The sequence below is a fragment of the Eurosta solidaginis genome, chromosome 4 (genome assembly GCF_040869045.1).
Source record: "Eurosta solidaginis isolate ZX-2024a chromosome 4, ASM4086904v1, whole genome shotgun sequence".
Classification (NCBI taxonomy): domain Eukaryota; kingdom Metazoa; phylum Arthropoda; class Insecta; order Diptera; family Tephritidae; genus Eurosta; species Eurosta solidaginis.
This window is the reverse complement of record NC_090322.1, coordinates 171158770-171174867: the sequence shown is the minus strand read 5'-3', so window position 1 is coordinate 171174867 and position 16098 is coordinate 171158770. Positions and strand designations below refer to the sequence as shown.

Genomic DNA, 16098 nt, shown 5'->3' with positions numbered 1-16098 from the left:
GTACCTTAATGTGCTTATTACCGGAACGTACCGGATTTATATCCGGCAAAGAACCGCCAAGTCGATAACACTACTTAAAACCTTCGGGTAGTGTCTTTATCGCTACAAAAACAAGGATAAACATGTTGAAGAAATTGAATCGTAAAAATCGTGTCAAATATTAGCAGTTAACAAAAATGGAAATGAGCTCTGCTTAAGTATAATCAAATTAATTTGGCTAACTTCTCTTTCATTTAAATTTTTTGGCAATTTCCCTTAAATTTTTTTCCTATTAATTTAATTTTATATATCAATATATTTTTGCAATCTTTGATAGTGAGCTTTTGGCCTTGATATCACTACATGCAAAAATACTCTGCAATCACAATCGCACTCAAATTGCATTTTATGCGAATTTGTTGAATTTTAATTTAACAGTCACTTCATCGAAATCGTCTGCTCAATCAATTTGTTGTAGCAATCATAAAATTTACATACAAACATTTCGAAAGGCGCTTGTCTTTTGTTGAATTGTGAATATGCCAAGAAATTAGAAAATTCATTTGGCATTGCAAATGGCCTTGCCTCTTTCGTTTCAACGAAACAAAGCAATATAAAACTGAAGACTTAAGACACGTACTCGTTTATTGCTTTAGTATTGCATTCGATGTTATTTCGGTTTGCATTTTAATTGAAATTTCTGAATTGCATGACATTTTGAATGTTAAAATTTTATTTAATTTTATTCAGTTTAATAATAAAATTATGTGAATGTAAAATGTATGTAAAAAAGGTTTGTTTCGAATCAAATTTTAATGCCATAACCAATCAAATTTAAATGTTTCCTTAAAAATTATAGAACACTTTTTGTTTAAAGTACCAAAAGATAGCATCACTGAATGCATTCGTTACAGCCACATTTCCTTCTCGATGAAGAAATCAAGGGTGGTTTGCATACCAAAGTTGGGCAAAAGGGAAAATGAACAGGCCAAATATTTCAGACCATTAAGTTTTACATCCTTCGGAAGTTCTTGATAAGGCTCCCCTCTTTCAATGGGGAAATCACATCTGCATATACAATTTACTCTGGCAGCGTCTGTTGATGTGGAAGGCGCTTTCAAAAACGTGAAACTCGACGGGATAGATTCTTCCTTCGGTAAGGCAGAAATATCAGCTAGGCTAGAGTAGCGAAAATTAGTAAGCAGATATGTAGAGGCACCCCACAAGGTGGGGCTCATTGCTAAATATTATAAAACGCGTAAAACTTGATACAAATGGTGTACGCTGATAATTTAGATATTCTTATTTTGAGGCCAATCTATTCCACGATCAGTGAAACTATGAACAAAAACTGTGGCAAACTAAGTAGGGTAGCACTGGGTTGTGGCCTTAGGCTAAAACTAGCGAAGATAGATGTGCTACTCTTCATGGCCACAAGCGGCCTTGATCCCCCTAAGCCTGCTTTCGCACTAAGATTGAAGGAACTTCTGCTGGATAGATATTCAGAAAGGGGAAGGGAGTATCCTAAGATTACTTCGGGCGGTAACATTTCGTTCGGAAACAGCTCATCATGATTGGAGAGAGAGTACGGTTCGTACTGATAATGGGACCAGGTGTAGCGCCTGGCGTCTTTTTGCAAGTTGCGGCATGTTGAAATGTGCTTCAATCAGAACTGCTTCCAATTTGGCAAACTTGCAAATCGTTCGAGGTCCGGAACATAACTAACAAGGCAACTGTTTTACCTGACAACCAATCAGCAATAAAAGCACTAGCTAAGTCAAACACAAGTTTAAAGCTAGTACGGACGTGCATACCACCTTTACACGCGCTAACCGACACCCTAGGAATATCCATTATTTGTGTTCCGTGTCATAAAGGAATCGAAATGAGGAAGAAGGCAAAGAAATGAGGAAATAACAGTCGTCGGTGTAGGCATAACCCTACGCGCATCTAAGACGCAAAATCGAAATTTCTACTTTTACAATGCTTATCCAAAGTGAAAGAATTCCACGGGCTGTGCAATATCAAGAGCTACATGATCAGACTACAATGAGAGCAGGAAGGGAGTCAACTAAAAATTCGATCTTAATTCGATAAACTTAACACTGTTAACACAACAACAACAAGATAAACTTGTAGCGGTAACTGGGCTTTAGGCACACATTCGGAAATTTGGGTATTCTGCATAGTGACCTGTGCAGAAGCTGGTAAGAAGTAACTAACGAAAAGGCCTTCTGTTTAAATAACTTGCTCTAGCTAGAACATATCTTAGATCCTTTGGAACTCTCTTTATAGAACATCGTAACCTCCCTACGGACATAGCAATTCCAAGTGTTCTTAATTTTATAAACAGCTCGGGCTCGTTGTAATATACTCCAACGAGTTCTTCTGATTAGATACTTGGACTGCCTGCTGTTTATGGAATTTGGTTAAACAAGTAATTGTACTACGCGTGCTACCAGGAGCATCATCGAAAGACGGCTATAACTTGTAATTAGTTTAACTTGAGATGTTCTCTGCTATGCAGCTGAAACAATTGTAAATTGGGTACCGGAACATAGGGAAGAGACAGAGTATAACAAAAATGTCGATCAATTGGAACAGGATGATGCGCCTATCGATCGATATGCGTATTAGATGTGAAAAACCATTCGGGAGGAATAAAAATAACATGAGCTGCATATGATCAATCAATCAGCAAAAATCTCTAACAATTTACATAACTTTTATGATATTAGTATAACATAACTGCGTCGATTTGTTAGAAGAGGAGAATTCAGGACCATCAGGCGTCTCCTAACCCTGGGGTGACGGTTCAAATAAGGCCAAGTCAGTGAAAACAGATAAAGGAAATGCGAGCTCGCGAAACTATCATTCCAGCTATTAATAAGATGGGTACACCAATGCTTCTAGCATTTGACTAGTTGATGCAGTTTTCTCATAAAGTAGCTCCTTTTGCAAAGCTGTAATTTTCTGATTGGTAATTGAACAAATTTTGGTAGCACTATGGGCACATTCAGTCTATGTAAGGCGCTACCACTTCAATCTCACACAATCTAAGAGCTCAATGAATACATTTCCCACCCGTGAATGAATGCCTCATCTGCCATGTTGTCACCATTGTTACAACCACGCATAAGTGCTCTTCCGCCTTATTAATTTGCGGTAGCAGCAAAATAATCATTTGGCAGGCCAAAGCACAATTACAAGATCATCAGTGCGACTCTTGACATCGTGGAATGACATGTTGTAACAGGAACTACGCTAACTTTGCTACAGACTAATACTTCCGAATCAACTTCTTTTGCTCTTGTGTTTCTAATATCTCAACGAGAATACCACACAATGTGGTAATTATATTTAAAAAAAATACAGTTAACTGTGCACTGATAATGCAGGCCTTGCGTCACGAACGACCAGAAAAATATGTAAATGAGAAAGTAGTCATAGAGGTACAACTAAGAGTGTGTGTGTATATATGTATGTGTGCTGAATATAAGCTTAGAACAAAATACTTATGCATCTTTAATTGCGTGCAAACACGTCAGGCTCAAATCAACAATGATATATTTATGTAAGTAAGCAGCTGCAGTAAAATGCACTCTAGCAATCACAATTGCAGCATTTACTGTTTTATTTTAAAGAATTCAGATAGCGCAGAGATTATTCGCCTCTAACTATTAAAACTATTTTAATTTTATTTTTCATGACAAACAAGTAAACAGTTATCACCCTTGCCTGCCCACTATTTTACGCTTCCGGGGTAAGTCTAGCTTTTTTGTGCAGTGTCATGTGACTTGTACATAACCTTCGGCACTCTGCAGCCCCACCCATGATTTCACGCCTTTCCTACTTGATTGATCATCCCCAACACCCACGTTATTATAATCTCAGCTGATCTAAAGTCTATGGTAATTACTTCGAGGGTTGCGCCCTTATTTGCAGCTCTTACATCATTTTTTTGCCATCTACTAAATGCCCTGGAACCCAGAAAAAATGTATGTTGTCTAATAGAAACCAGACTGTCGAAACACTGGACTCATAACTAAAAAGTAAGATTTCCTATGATACTAGAACCGACATTAGACGAAAACACTCAATAAAAACAGTGAAATGAAATGTTGAAACATCGAGCCATTCTTGCGGAAAAGTACTTGATGCAGCACCGCTCCCAGGTAAAATAATGGACATCTTCGTAAGCACTGTAATGACACTGCTATCTTAGAACACAGATCGCTTACCCCCAGCGGGTAGGACGCTTAGAATATACCCGCGGTAGGTATCCCTGTCGTGAGAGATGACTAAAATACCAAATTTATGCAAGGGGTTGTGTAACGCAACCCTTTCAAGGGGTTGCCAGCACAATTTATAGCTTCTCCTACACAATTGTCAACCTCACCTGCCCGTGGCGAACCCTATTCCTTTAGCAGCCGAGCCTCTGGCGATCCCAAATCCTTCATAAATCTAGGGGAAAAGAGGGCGGTAAGGCCTAGACGGTTTCATGTGGTCATACGAAATCGTTCCCGAGATGGTCGGGCTAGTACCTTAAGGGTGCTTGTTACCGGAACGTACCAGATCTCTATCCGGAAAAGGACAATCAACATCAATATCACTCTCACCTTCGGGGAGTGTTATTATCGCTACAACAACAACAAGAACCCAGAGGCTTGGTCTGAAGAACCATTAACATGCCCCAAGCCTTATCTAAAAATAACCCGTAAACTATTTTGCTGGGTTGTGCCCCGGGAACCCTATTAAAAACATAATTGTAATGTGAAACCAACGCCTGAAGAATCAGTCTTCGCTATAGTCTTACATCGTTTCTTTCAGCTCCTTTTAGAGCATTTTGCTGACAGTTTCGAATGACAATCTAATTTGAAGTAGCCCAAGTATTGCTACTATACTCAACAGAAACGAGCTAAAGTTGTGTGGCCCATAGTTTAGAGTATTTAGCAAGTGTATCATGAGAGAGATACTAATGAGAGCAACTAGGCAAATGGTGCTCAAGGAAGAATATGCTTTGCCGGACTTTTATTAAGTCAATGAACGGTCGTCGCGCCAATCCGGAAAAATGTGCTTGGATTTGGTGGTAGCCAAACATGATGCCATAAATGAAACTGTTAGTATAATAATTAATTAATTAAGAGCGCTTACTGTAAATAGGCGATTACTTACAAAATCGTGTACATAGCATCACGGTTTTTCACCACGTCAAAAGGCCACTTTTTCAAGGCCGAGACAGGCAGATAAATATCAATATCCCACAACTTTATACACCTTTCAATATGTAACTAAATTTAAATTAAGTCAAATTGCGAGGTGCGATGTACCTGTTTTACGGAGCAAGACTGAAGTTATAAGCTGTTTTTTTTTTTTTTATGACAAGATAGACTGGATGGATCTATCTGATATAGATTGTTTGCGGTACAATTTTCACTCTAAAATCTACTTTCTATCATCAGTAAATGGTGCTTAGCCGCCTAAGCGATTTTGGCCGTTTGGTAACAAGTCTAGCCAGCTATTCCTGTTTCGCGATAACTTACGCCAATTGGGATCACCAAGGTAGTTCAAGTTTTCATCCACCTGACTCTAACAACACAGTGGAATTCTCACCCTTCCTCTGCTTATATACTGCGGTGTCGGCTGAAATACTTGAAAAGATTTTGGAAAAGGTTTTAAAATCAAAATAGCTCTTGTCAGGCCACGAGCGTTAGATAATCTGCCTCCATTCCACGTCACTTCTACCCGTCCAGCTCAAGCAGCTACAAAACTCAGCCAATTAGCAAGCAAGAGGGACTAAAGTGAGGTGCAGGGAGGGCAAGGGAAATGTTTTGAAGGGGAGTTTAGATGAGGTGGTTGAAGTAGGCTAATGCGCTTTATCATATCATATATATTATTTATAATTGCTTTTTTTATATACAGATCCCCTTTTCGCTCTTATTTGGAATCCAAATCTATAAATAAAGTTTTGGTTGTAAAGATGGGGATTCGTGCTATTAGCCGTAGTGCGTTATTAGTCGTAGTGCTTTTGTTTAGCTATATTTTATTAAAATAATTTGTTAAAAATACACGATTGTTAGCACACAAAGAAATCTATTTGTACTATGGTACTATTGTCAATATTTGATTTGAGCTAGCACTGTAAGTTTATAGATGTTTGATTGATAGAACAGCTGATTTCCGTTGATATTTGATATGAGACTTTTATTTTTGTTGCGCAAGATGCGCACGGGTCCGGCTCGTTATCCTTAAATTGTTTACGTTCCACATATATTTACGCTTATAACTACGATACAACTGCGGAAGGTTCCTCATTGAACTAGGGATGGAGCGGGATGGCCTAAATCGTTTCCGAGATAGTCGGGCTTATACTTTAGTGTCTTTATCGCTACAACAACAACAACAACAACCACAACTATGGCCACTTCTACAACCATAACTGCTGCTATGGATATGACTACGAACATAACTACGATATTTCACAAGACAAAGGAAAAATAGGAAATGTAAAAAAGATGGAAAAGGAAGGAAAAGAATAGCATAACAACAAATGTTGATAATGATGTGGATGACAGTGACGATTTTTATGGCTATTCTCATGTTTGTGAAGTCAAATGAAGGAGAAGAAAGTGAAGGAAGAGAAAGGAAAGACAAGAAAAGGTAAGGAAAAGAAAAAAGTTAAAAAAGGGAAAGGAACTAAATGAGAGAAAAAAAGAACAGGCGGGGAGAGAGAAAAAGGGGATCTGAATCAAAAACGAAAGCCGAAAACGGACGGCGTGTTATCAATTTTTTATCAAAGAACTTAATTTTCGATGAGTTATCGGTTTTTTATACTTCTGTTATCGGCGAGATATAGACGAGTTATCGGTTTGATATTGAAGAGTTATAAATGTGCCATCGAAAGCAAAGATTATCCTGTGTGAATTGTTATTCATTGATATGTTAAAATATATTTATTGATTTACTGTAGAAAAGTTTACTATTGTTTATCACAGAGGCCGCCGTGGTATGATGGTAGCGTGCTCCGTCTACCACACCGAAGCTCCTACGTTCCAGCCCAGGTCAAAGCAACATCGAAAATTTAGAGAAAATTTTTTTCCATTAGAATAAAGTTTTTCCAAGCGCGGTCGCCCTCGACAGATGCTATTCAAAGTCGGCATAAAACATGTAGGTCCCGCCTCGCCAATTTGTAGGAAAAATTAAAAGGATCACGTCACAAATTGGAAGAGAAAGTCGGCCTAAAACTCTCCGGAGGTTATCTCGCTTTGCATTTATTTTCTATTTTTATTGATAAGTCATCAAAAATGTATCGATTCCCTACTGAAAAACTATAGACTTTTTATCAAAAAGTCATCCATTATATAAAGAAATGTTATCGGTTTGTTATCCATCTGTTATCGATTTGTTATCAAAAATTTATCAACGTGTTATCAGCTTTAACCTGTCGATAACTCCCGGATATGAAATCAATAATGAGTCGAAGATTCGGCGATAATATAGCGACAACTCGACTATAATAATTCGGTATCGATAACACGCAGATATTAAAAAAATAAATTGTTCATATTGGCTATAAGAAGCTGAAGAAACTCTTCTCAACTTCAGTCACTTAAAAACCTTCGCTCTTTGGACGTCCACCTATGTGATTACATATCGAGCTTCACACGCATTTCGTACTCCCGTCTTTTTTTCATATGCGCAACTTCCATGCCCCTTACTTTAGATTGCTGTTTACACTAAGAAGGCACAACAAATATATTTAACAATATGATGTTTATACTTTATCAACCCTGGACAATTTGCGTAATGTAATAGCAACCAGGCATGTGAAATGTGAAATTCAAGATAGCCTTGAAGTATTTATTAAACTGCAAGTCGAGAAAAAAATTTTCAACACGCTTATGTGATATATTTTAACTGTTTTTCATGATTAATAATTTTTCCTGTTTATATGTTTTTTTAGTTTGTTTTGTTTCTTCTTTCTATTTTCATATGCAAATTGATTGCATCACGCAGGCAGCAATTTATGAGGCTGTAGACTTGAAGAAGCGACTGCGTAGCAGCTTCCTGTATGAAATATTAGTATATTGCAGCATCGTGTGTCCGACACGACTAGAGATTTGTAGTTTGTGTGCTCACTTGCAACATCACAGCAAAAAAGTTTTAAATGCTTCTGGAAAAAATTGATGAGCTTGTGCTTGGAAAACAACAAATCTTATTTTTTTGTCGAAAAGGTAAAAAAAAGGTAGCAAGAGTTACTTGGATAAAAAAAAATATTTGCAGATATAAAGTATACCCAATCACTCATAAAACAAAAGACTTAAGACACGAACTCTTCAAACTTTTTTACGTATAAACGTTCTATTAATTTCAAAGTAAAACGACAGTATAATAGCGTAACAAATGAATTCAATGTTGCTTTATACCTTTGTGAAAATATATACATAACTTTACATATGTACATTAGGGTGACCCTTATTTTCCAAAGTGGCCCGATTCTCGATCTTAAAGTTAAAATTACAAAAATGTTTAGCTCAATCAATTTGACTTTCACGACGTGCAAGTTTCAAAATGCTTTCGGCTTCTGTTTGATTTTAAGAATTTTTTTCGTGACGGGTGTTGGTCATTTTCTTCTATACAATGAATGACGCTAGGAAACAGGAAAGGAAATATGAAAGTAATAAGAAAATTCATAGGAAATCCCAAGTTACAACTAAGTGACATAACATCACCTAAGCTTGAAGTCTGACAGAACTTTGAAGTGCCCATTGTGGACAGAACCCACTGAGAAACAGGGAATTCTTATAATCCCTGACTCAGAGGTTCTTGGGTGGATTGAAATTCGAAGGCAGAACGGGAGATGCCATCTTTGGACCGAAGTTCAAGAAATCGATACCAATGGAATGGTACTCCACCATATTTCAGGCAGAAATCCATGCAATAGAAGTTTGTGGTAGAGAATGTCTACGGAAAGACTCAACCTCGAACAGCATCTACATTATATCGGACAGCCAGGCGGCCCAGCGTGCCTTGCAATCCTACTTAATTACATCTAAGCTAGTGGATAACTGCATTGAAATCCTTAATGACCTGGAAGCTAAAAGAAGGTTTTGTTCAGATGGGTTCCCGGGCATCAGCGAAATGAGGGTATTAAACATGCGAATGACCTTGCCAAGCAGGATGCTACTGCAGCATTCTGTGGTCCAAAAATCTTATGCACAGGGCAAAGACAGCCCAAACTGTTTATACATCCGGCAACGAAAGTATCAGTCAAACTCATTTATCTAAGCAGGGAGGACCTACGAACTCTAACTGGTTACTATACAGGACACTGTTGTGTATGATATCACCTAACTAAGCTAAATCTATCCGATACTCAAATTTGTCGTTTCTGTGAGCTGCAGGATGAAACGCTGGTTCACATTCTCTGCGAATGCGTCGCTCTGGCAAAGCAGAGACTCCCCCATCTAGGTGGTGTGACTCTTAATACCCTTGTGGTATGGAGTACAAATCCTGAGGAGGTACTTAGATACATTAAAGACCTCCACATACAAAATTAGGTTGAAAGGTAATGCACAATAGATCTTCACAAAGCGCGCAGTGCTTCCAGGCCTAATAATAATAATAATAATGAATGAAAAAAAACTTTTTTATTTAAATTATGTTTTAGTCTGTAGCTCTGTTATTAATCTAAGATTGTAGGAATTTTAATAAAAGACATAAAACTTGCTTTGAAAAGGAGTAAACATTTCTAGGATAAAGTATTATGAACACTTCAAATGTTAAAGTTCTTCCTTTTTCAGGACTTCAAGTTACTCGAACAACCTCGTACTCTAAATATATTGGCATAAGACTTCGTATATATCCGTTTATGCGCTATTCGCATTTTCCTAGGTGGCGAAATTTAAAATCCAAAAGAGTCACCCTAATGTACATACGCACATTAAAAATGCAAAAAAGCGAAAAACAAAATTTCGCGCTATCAAATCTGGTGCGCATCCAATCGAGTTCAATGACTTCAGAAAAAAAATTGCTAAAATTAACAAAATCCAGACCCAAGAGTATTCCAAGTAACTAAGTAAAAAATGCTCAAAACTTACATTTAGTACATACGCATTTAAATTAAAAAGCATAAAAAAGCTCTTTATACAAAAAAGGGTGTCTCATGTAAATAACATGTTTGAATAAATTTATTTTGCTTTGTTTTCAATTCGATTTGTATGGCCAGCTCAAGCACTGGAAACTATTTATTGCCAGCGGCATATTTGTGAATTATAAATTTGTAAAGCGAGATTTCAGTTATTGTAAAAAAAATATATAAATATTTGGTTTTATTAAATGCTCAATTAAATTTTTGGAATTCATAAATTTTACGCATTACGTAATGGAATTACTTCATTTTCACAATGGGGGCTAATGCGTAATTAAAATTACTTCAAGAGTCAATGACCGTAACTTTGGTAAAGTAACACACTTTCCTTCGGTTTATTTTAAGTAGTATTTTGTTGTTGTTTATTATTATACTCAGTTGAGCAGAGCTCACAGGGTATATTAACTTTGATTGCATAACGGTTGGTTGTACAGGTATAAAGGAATCGAGATAGATATAGACTTCCATATATCAAAATCATCAGTATCGAAAAAAAATTCGATTGAACCATGTCAGTCCGTCCGTCCGCCCGTCCGTCCATCCGTCTGTCCGTTAACACGATAACTTGAGTAAATTTTGAGGTATCTTGATGAAATTTGGTATATAGGTTCCTGGGCACTCATCTCAGATCGCTATTTAAAATGAACGATATCGGACAATAACCACGCCCACTTTTTCGATATCATTACTCATTAACACTTTTCATTTGATACCCATATCGTACAAAAAAATTCTAGAGTCACCCCTGGCCCACCTTTATGGCGATATCTCGAAAAGGCATCCACCTATAGAACTAAGGCCCACTCCCTTTTAAAATACTCATTAACACATTTTATTTGATACCCATATCGTACAAACAAATTCTAGAATCACCCCTGGTCCACCTTTATGGCGATATCACGAAAAGGCGTCCACCTATAGAATTATGGCCCAAACCCTTTTAAAATACTCATTAACACCTTTCATTTGATACCCATATCGTACACAAAAATTCTAGAGTCACCCCTGGCCCACCTTGATGGCGATATCTCGAAAGGGCATCCACCTATAGAACTAAGGCCCACTCCCTTTTAAAATACTCTTTAGCGCCTTTCATTTGATACCCATATCGTACAAACAATTTCTAGATTTACCCCTGGTCTACCTTTATGGCGATATCTCGAAAGGGCATCCACCTATAGAACTAAGGCCCACTCCCTTTTAAAATACTCATTAACACATTTTATTTGATACCCATATCGTACAAACAAATTCTAGAATCACCCCTGGTCCACCTTTATGGCGATATCACGAAAAGGCGTCCACCTATAGAATTATGGCCCAAACCCTTTTAAAATACTCATTAACACCTTTCATTTGATACCCATATCGTACACAAAAATTCTAGAGTCACCCCTGGCCCACCTTGATGGCGATATCTCGAAAGGGCATCCACCTATAGAACTAAGGCCCACTCCCTTTTAAAATACTCTTTAGCGCCTTTCATTTGATACCCATATCGTACAAACAAAATCTAGATTTACCCCTGGTCTACCTTTATGGCGATATCTCGAAAGGGCATCCACCTATAGAACTAAGGCCCACTCCCTTTTAAAATACTCATTAACACATTTTATTTGATACCCATATCGTACAAACAAATTCTAGAGTCACCCCTGGTCTACCTTTATGGCGATATCTCGAAAAAGCATCCACCTATAGAACTAAGGCCCACTCCCTTTTAAAATACTCATTAACACATTTTATTTGATACCCATATCGTACAAACAAATTCTAGAATCACCCCTGGTCCACCTTTATGGCGATATCACGAAAAGGCGTCCACCTATAGAATTATGGCCCAAACCCTTTTAAAATACTCATTAACACCTTTCGTTTGATACCCATATCGTACACAAAAATTCTAGAGTCACCCCTGGCCCACCTTGATGGCGATATCTCGAAAGGGCATCCACCTATAGAACTAAGGCCCACTCCCTTTTAAAATACTCTTTAGCGCCTTTCATTTGATACCCATATCGTACAAACAAATTCTAGATTTACCCCTGGTCTACCTTTATGGCGATATCTCGAAAGGGCATCCACCTATAGAACTAAGGCCCACTCCCTTTTAAAATACTCATTAACGCCTTTCATTTGATACCCATATCGTACAAAAAATTCTAGAGTCACCCCTGGTCTACCTTTATGGAGATATCTCGAAAAGGCGTCCACCTATAGAACTAAGACCCACGCCCTTTTAAAATACTCATTAACACCTTTCATTTGATACCCATATCGTACAAACAAATTCTAGAATCACCCCTGGTCCACCTTTATGGCGATATCACGAAAAGGCGTCCACCTATAGAACTATGGCCCAAACCCTTTTAAAATACTCATTAACACCTTTCATTTGATACCCATATCGTAAACAAAAATTCTAGAGTCACCCCTGGCCCACCTTGATGGCGATATCTCGGAAGGGCATCCACCTATAGAACTAAGGCCCACTTCCTTTTAAAATACTCTTTAGCGCCTTTCATTTGATACCCATATCGTACAAACAAATTCTAGATTTACCCCTGGTCTACCTTTATGGAGATATCTCGAAAAGGCGTCCACCTGTAGAACTAAGACCCACGCCCTTTTAAAATACTCATTAACACCTTTCATTTGATACCCATATCGTACAAACAAATTCCACCTTTATGGCGATATCTCGAAAAGGCGTCCACCTATAGAACTAAAGCCCAAACCCTTTTAAAATACTCATTAGCACCTTTCATTTGATACCCATATTATACAAACGCATTCTAGAGTCACCCCTGGTCCACGTTTATGGCGATATCCCGAAAAGGCGTCCACCCATAGAACAAAGGCCCACTCCCTTTTAAAACACTTATTACACTTTTCGTTTGACACCCATATTGTACAAACGCATTCTAGAGTCAACCCAGGTCCACTTTTATAACGATATTCCGAAATGCGTCCACCTATAGAACTTAGGCCCAATCCCTTTTAAAATACTCATTAACACCTTTCATTTGATACCCATATAGTACAAACAAATTCTAGTCACCCCTGGTCCACGTTTATGGCGATATCTCGAAAAGACGTCCACCTATAGAACTAAGGTCCACTCCCTTTTAAAATACTCATTAACACATTTTATTTGATACCCATATCGTACAAACAAATTCTCGAGTCAGGCCTGGTCCACCTTTATGGCGATATCCCTAAATGGCGTCCATCTACAGATCTATGGCCCACTTCCTCTTAAAATACTCTTTAGCGCCTTTCATTTGATACCCATATCGTACAAACAAATTCTAGATTTACCCCTGGTCTACCTTTATGGAGATATCTCGAAAAGGCGTCCACCTGTAGAACTAAGACCCACGCCCTTTTAAAATACTCATTAACACCTTTCATTTGATACCCATATCGTACAAACAAATTCCACCTTTATGGCGATATCTCGAAAAGGCGTCCACCTATAGAACTAAAGCCCAAACCCTTTTAAAATACTCTTTAGCGCCTTTCATTTGATACCCATATCGTACAAACAAATTCTAGATTTACCCCTGGTCTACCTTTATGGAGATATCTCGAAAAGGCGTCCACCTGTAGAACTAAGACCCACGCCCTTTTAAAATACTCATTAACACCTTTCATTTGATACCCATATCGTACAAACAAATTCCACCTTTATGGCGATATCTCGAAAAGGCGTCCACCTATAGAACTAAAGCCCAAACCCTTTTAAAATACTCATTAGCACCTTTCATTTGATACCCATATTATACAAACGCATTCTAGAGTCACCCCTGGTCCACGTTTATGGCGATATCCCGAAAAGGCGTCCACCCATAGAACAAAGGCCCACTCCCTTTTAAAACACTTATTACACTTTTCGTTTGACACCCATATTGTACAAACGCATTCTAGAGTCAACCCAGGTCCACTTTTATAACGATATTCCGAAATGCGTCCACCTATAGAACTTAGGCCCAATCCCTTTTAAAATACTCATTAACACCTTTCATTTGATACCCATATAGTACAAACAAATTCTAGTCACCCCTGGTCCACGTTTATGGCGATATCTCGAAAAGACGTCCACCTATAGAACTAAGGTCCACTCCCTTTTAAAATACTCATTAACACATTTTATTTGATACCCATATCGTACAAACAAATTCTAGAGTCACCCCTGGTCCACGTTTATGGCGATATCCCGAAAAGGCGTCCACCCATAGAACAAAGGCCCACTCCCTTTTAAAACACTTATTACACTTTTCGTTTGACACCCATATTGTACAAACGCATTCTAGAGTCAACCCAGGTCCACTTTTATAACGATATTCCGAAATGCGTCCACCTATAGAACTTAGGCCCAATCCCTTTTAAAATACTCATTAACACCTTTCATTTGATACCCATATAGTACAAACAAATTCTAGTCACCCCTGGTCCACGTTTATGGCGATATCTCGAAAAGACGTCCACCTATAGAACTAAGGTCCACTCCCTTTTAAAATACTCATTAACACATTTCATTTGATACCCATATCGTACAAACAAATTCTCGAGTCAGGCCTGGTCCACCTTTATGGCGATATCCCTAAATGGCGTCCATCTACAGATCTATGGCCCACTTCCTCTTAAAATACTCTTTAATAACTTCCATTTGATACACATGTAATACAAACACATTCCAGGGTTACCCTAGGTTCCTTTTACAACATGGTGATTTCCCTTACTTTGTCTCCACAGCTCTCAACTGAGTATGTAATGTTCGGTTACACCCGAACTTAGCCTTGCTTACTTGTTTTTATTTGTTCTGCTTACATTTTGTTGTAGTTGCCAAGAAATGGTGTTAAGTGCTGATTGTGCGTTCAATTGGAACAAAGTGTCACGGTTAGTAATCAGATGCGAGTGCATTAAGAAATAATTAGTTGTTTCTTTTTTTATAAAATCAATTATATTCAGACCTATATACGTAGTATGAACATACATATGTATGTATATATTTATGGTTACACGTATGAATATACGTGCACAGACTTTGTCAAATATTATGAATGCGGGATGAGTCGCAAAGGGGTATGCGACCAATGCCAGCTTTGATCTCTTTGTATGTGTTGAACTGTTCCCTTTTGTTTGAGCATGTCCTGTGAAGAGACTAATTGTTCCAATTTATACCCGAAAGGGATCGATAGGACCAATCCTCTTTGTACCCATATGGGAACATAAGAAGACTAGTCCATTTTCAGTTCTATAAGGACTCAAATAGGGCCCAGGCGCATTTTTCATGTCAGAAACACAATCGAAGGGTTTGCCAAGCCACAAAATCTATTTGATGTAAATTGTTTCGCCCGCTTTTCCAAATGGAATAAAAGTATTCTCCGAAATTGTAACCCCCTACTCCGCCGTAGTCGTTAAGTCCTAGTAATTTAGGTTCGGTATAGGGCTCCGCATTTTCCTTACATAATTCGATTCAATCATCTGTAATCGTTTTTATTTTACTTCGTCGTTCTTTTTTTTTAATATTTCTTAAAGTGGGCTACATAGATATCAAACTGACTAATACCAACTGCACCCGAAAGGGACTATAGAGGATCAATTATGTCCAAATGTAGACAAAAGAAATCAATGGGAGATCAATCTCTTTAGGGATTAATCGGACGATTTTTTGCAGGGTTGGCTCAGGTTTTACTCGTAGTGGGCAGATCTACCTTAGGGCGCATATCATCTACTATAGTGGGTTCGTCTTTTGTTAGTGAAGTATGTTGGGTTTGTTTCTTAAGTCTTTTGTTTATAAAGTGAATTCAGGTTCGTTTCTTAAGTCTTTTGGTATTCAATGAAATTAGGTATTTTGCTATATAAACAGTTGGAATTGCTAACGTAAATTTTAATTAATACTGCTTAATTAGGAAAAACAAGTAAGAAAGTCTAAGTTTATGTGAAACCGAACATTATATATC

General features: G+C 37.8%; 1 protein-coding gene across 11 annotated transcripts in view; it reads left to right on the top strand.

Moving 5' to 3' along the window:
* The window catches only part of LOC137250634 (peptidyl-prolyl cis-trans isomerase G), a 546463-nt gene that overhangs the window by 444622 nt on the left and 85743 nt on the right, over positions 1-16098 (top strand). For 6 of the 11 annotated variants that reach the window (XM_067783770.1, XM_067783771.1, XM_067783768.1 and 3 more), the window contains one exon: positions 9783-10049. The exons of the other annotated variants lie outside the window; for them this stretch is intronic. The gene's annotated coding sequence lies outside the window, so the exon portion shown is untranslated. The remainder of the gene's footprint in view (positions 1-9782; positions 10050-16098) is intronic. 11 annotated transcript variants of the gene reach the window in all.